General features: G+C 43.3%; 1 pseudogene; it reads left to right on the plus strand.

The window, feature by feature from the left end:
- Positions 1–275: 275 nt before the first annotated feature.
- LOC111957254 (B-type lectin plumieribetin-like) lies at positions 276–1,576 on the plus strand (annotated as a pseudogene).
- The last annotated feature ends 3,481 nt before the right edge of the window (positions 1,577–5,057 follow it).

Below are 5,057 nucleotides of genomic sequence, written 5' to 3' on the forward strand. Positions count from 1 at the left end.
TATGCTTACTGAAGGCCACACCGTTAGTGATATTTCTTATCCAATCTTAAGCACGACCAGTACTGGTACCTCGAAAACTAAATAGGACACATCAAAGTAACAATATACTGTAATGATCGGCTAAAGGTAGATGTGTTGAAACAACATTCAATACTTATCTAGAATGCAAAGCATGCCTACTAGCTAACACATTTCCATTAGCTAAATAATTCCCCAAAAATGTAGGGGCTAATTAGTCACTACTACGTACGAAATTCAGAGGAACACTTGGCCACCAAAAATCAAATGTAACTTTAAAAACTATTTGATCTTTTAAAAGATTATCACAAGACCAGATCAAAACAAGTATTTAGCACCRTCAATGTGTCCAGCCAGATCCACCAGCTGAAGATGATTAAAGTCTAATCTAGGCAATCTAATCCACACTATGAAAGCATCTTATTTTTCAAGATTCCAGTCCAATTAACTACCACACGTTTTACTGGGTTCATGGGTGTCTTATGCATCTCAGTGTCCATTCAGCCATGAAAGAAAGCCGTCTTCTGCTTCGATCTCCTCCTCCACTCTCTCCGTRTTGCCCTCTTCTCCGTGGGTATAAAAAGGACAGTTCTTTACCAGCTTCACTTCATCTGGAACCTCCAGCCTCATCAATCCAAACTACTGAACCACARACGGCCTGTGAGTATCATAACGGGAGTTTACCAACTTAAGTATCTGGGTATAGCATGTATCCTGCTAAATGCTGTGTTACGGGAGATAACTCCAAGCAGTGATTTCAATAATCTAAAAACGGAAATGTCTTTGGAGGCCACTTAAACTCTTGCCAACTGTCAAAATGCCTCATGTGAAGGGTGTTATTCACCTTTTGAAAGGTGGTCCATTGAATGGCCCATTWTTGTACTATTTCAAAAGCTATTCATTTATACATTTTTGCCATGGAAATATTTGCTAAGGGAATTTAGAAAATGCAAGGTATATATTACATTTTCRGCTAAGCAGGGTTTATTTACTTATTCTTTATTTCAGAATCATGAGCAGGAATTACATGTCCAAGTATGATGAGATGCGTAAGGGAGACTACATATGGTCCAATAACAAGGAATACAAGGCAGTTTTCCAGGTAGGTTTGAAGCGTCTTTAAAGCTGCTATATAAATACATTTACAGATAGACGGACAATGTGTCATCTTGCAGTCAGCTGAACTAGGATAGTGTCTCCCAAACGGTTTGTGTGTTTGCACCTACCTAAAACCTTCCAAATTGTTRTGTGCATACCACAATCCTTTATCTCTCGTCTACACAGGAGGACGGTAACTTTGTCATCTATGGCTGGKGGCAGATGTGGTCCTCTGACACCGCCGGCCAGGTTGACGCCTACCGCCTGTGCATGCAGGACGACTGCAACTTTGTCATGTACAAGAGGGATAACAAGACGATGTGGCAAACCAAGAGCCAGGCTCAAGGCAAGGGTTCAAGATGTGCCGCATGTACCTGCGCAACGACGGCAACCTGGTCGTTGAGAAGGACGGTGAAGAAATGTGGAACTCTTCTTCCTCCAAGGGCCACAAGCAGTGAATGTCTTGACCGCAAGGCTTGTCCTAAGGGTCATCAAGGAAGATGACTCCTCTCACTCTGTACCATAAATCAAATCCCTGTGTTCCAATATCCACATTACATACCACTTAGAATGAAGTGATGTGCTGTGTATGAGTTGTAAGTGGTATGCTAGTGTGTATATCGGAACATAGCCTTAAGGTATCTGACTCACAGTGAAAATTATGCAATAAACATTTTAAATGCCCCAAAACTTTTCTTGTGATTCATATGTTTTTCAGTTCCTGATGCTTGTCCATATGATTTTTTGGGCCCGATGAGAAATGCATCCTTCTTTCCATGAAGTAATCACTGGTCTGATGAAGTTGGCAAAGAGGAAAGCCTTAGGTTGCTAAGTTGGTCACACTTTATTTTGATAGTTCCTATAGATTATCTAATTTGTTCCCTTGTAGCTTGCTGTTGGACAGTCAGTATTCCAAAACAGATTTGAAAAACAAAACTGATTTGAGCATTAAGGCCTGCAGTGTGAACACAGCTTTAGACTCCCCATGTCCAATCACTGTGGTTCAAACCATTTAAATTCATCAAGGAAAAGAAACAAGCTCTCTCTTGATGGTCCCACTTTCATGAAGTGAATTTCCAGCAAAGATTCAAATATGACAAGGAAGGAGCTTCCAAAAGAACTCAGAGTTAAGGTTGTAATAAAACAAGGCAGGCTCTCTTAACCTGACTGGCCTTCAGACCTGTCAATCACTTATCAAAATTCCAACCATCAGGGTGCTTGGACGCAAACCAGGGCTCCACCCCGCACACCCAAGAAGATGCAAATTGTGTAGGGATGGACTCTCACATGCTGGTTTTATATCTTGAAGTGTTGTGCATCCATCAAACATAACCACAATCATAAAAACATCTTCAAATGGAAACAGATGTGTGTGTGTGTGTGGTGTGGTGACTATCAGAGTACAGTGATGGCCTCAACATCATGTTCTAACCGGCAGCACTATAGTGGGCAGAACCAAACCAATCAGCATTAAGTATATAGTGGGTGAGGGCATATCCAGCCAACTGCTCAGACGAGCTCCAGCTAGCCGTTGTTTTTCATGGTCCTAGGTCTTGAGGATTATAGAGACCAACAGTTTTTTCATGGTCCTTTGTATGTCGGATTCTGAACCTGCTATAGTTGATATGTTGAGGTGCTCCAAAGAAGAGTCAAGAGACAACTGTAACCACCCGCCTCAGCCCACACCGCCACACAAAGCCGTCATGCACCTGAGGAAGGCCCTACACACACCTCTCTCATCTAAGAGACTACCAGGCCTTCTCCAGTTGGAAGCTGCAGAAGGAATACGAGGACCTGTGTCATCAAATCAAATCGATCAAATCAAATGTATTTATATAGCCCTTCTACACATCAGCTGATATATCAAAGTGCTGTACAGAAACCCAGCTAAAACCCCAACACAGAAAGCAATGCAGGTGTGAAGCATGGTGGCTAGGAAAAACTCCCTAGAAAGGCCAAAACCTAGGAAGAAACTAGAGAGGAACCAGGCTATGAGGGGTGGCCAGTCCTTCTCTGGCTGTGCCGGGTGGAGATTATAACAGAACATGGCCAAGATGTTCAAATGTTCATCAATGACCAGCATGGTCAAATAAATAATAATCACAATAGTTGTCGAGGGTGCAACAAGTCAGCACCTCAGGAGTAAATGTCAGTTGGCTTTTCATAGCCGACGAGTATGAACGAGGGCCAGCCAACGAGAGACGTACAGGTCGCAGTGGTGGGTAGTATATGGGGCTTTGGTGACAAAACGGATGACACTGTGATGAGACTGCATCCAATTTATTGAGTAGGGTATGGAGGCTTTTTGTAAATGACATCACCGAAGTCGAGGATTGGTAGGATGGTCAGTTTTACAAGGGTATGTTTGGCAGCATGAGTGAAGAATGCTTTGTTGTGAAATAGGAAGCCGGTTTTAGATTAAACTTTGAGTGGAGATGTTTGATGTGAGTCTGGAAGGAGAGTTTACAGTCTAACCAGACACCTAGGTATTTGTAGTTGTCACATATTCTAAGTCAGAGCCGTCCAGAGTGGTGATGTTGGACAGGCGGGCAGGTGCAGGCAGCGATCGGTTGAAGAGCATGCATTCAGTTTTACTTGTATTTAAGCGCAATTGGAGGCCACGGAAGGAGAGTTGTATGGCATTGAAGCTCGCCTGGAGGGTTGTTAACACAGTGTCCAAAGAAGGGCCAGAAGTATACAGAATGGTGTCGTCTGCGTAGAGGTGGTCAGAGACTCACCAGCAGCAAGAGCGACATCATTGATGTATACAGAGAAGAGAGTCGGTCCAAGAATGAACCCTGTGGCACCCCCATAGAGACTGCCAGAGGCCCGGACAACAAACCTCCGATTTGACACACTGAACTCTATCAGAGAAGTAGTTGGTGAACCAGGCGAGGCAATCATTTGAGAAACCAAGGCTGTCGAGTCTGCCGATGAGGATGTGGTGATTGACAGAGTCGAAAGCCTTGGCCAGGTCAATGAATACGGCTGCACAGTATTGTTTCTTATCGATGGGGTTAAGATATCGTTTAGGACCTTGAGCGTGGCTGAGGTGCACCCATGACCAGCTCTGAAACCAGATTGCATAGCGGAGAAGGTATGGTGGGATTCGAAATGGTCGGTAATCTGTTTGTTGACTTGGCTTTCGAAGACCTTAGAAAGGCAGGGTAGGATAGATATAGGTCTGTAGCAGTTTGGGTCAAGAGTGTCCCCCCTTTGAAGAGGGGGATGACCGCAGCTGCTTTCCAATCTTTGGAATCTCAGTGACACGAAAGAAAGGTTGAACAGGCTAGTAATAGGGGTGGCAACAATTTCAGCAGATAATTTTAGAAAGAAAGGGTCCAGATTATCTAGCCCGGCTGATTTGTAGGGGTCCAGATTTTGCCAGCTCTTTCAGAACATCAGCTGACTGGATTTGGGAGAAGGAGAAATGGGGAAGGCTTGGGCGAGTAGCTGTGGGGGGTGCAGTGTTGTTGACGGGTAGCCAGGTGGAAAGCATGGCCAGCCGTAGAAAAATGCTTATTGAAATTTCAATTATAGTGGATTTATCAGTGTGACAGTGTTTCCTATCTTCAGTGCAGTGGGCAGCTGGGAGGAGATGTTCTTATTCTCCATGGACTTTACAGTGTCCCAGAACTTTTTTGAGTTTGTGTTGCAGGAAGCAAATTTTGCTTGAAAAAGCTAGCCTTGGCTTTTCTAACTGCCTGTGTATATTGGTTTCTAGCTTCCCTGAAAAGTTGCATACACGGGGGCTGTTCGATGCTAATGCAGAACGCCATAGGATGTTTTTGTGTTGGTTAAGGACATCAGGTCTGGAGAGAACCAGGGTTTATATATATAAAATATTTAATAATAATAAATAATAATATATATTATAATAATAATATATATCACTGCTCAAAAATTAAAAGGGGAACACTTAAACAACACAATGTAACTCC

The sequence above is a fragment of the Salvelinus sp. IW2-2015 genome, linkage group LG32 (genome assembly GCF_002910315.2).
Source record: "Salvelinus sp. IW2-2015 linkage group LG32, ASM291031v2, whole genome shotgun sequence".
Taxonomy (NCBI): Eukaryota; Metazoa; Chordata; class Actinopteri; order Salmoniformes; family Salmonidae; genus Salvelinus; species Salvelinus sp. IW2-2015.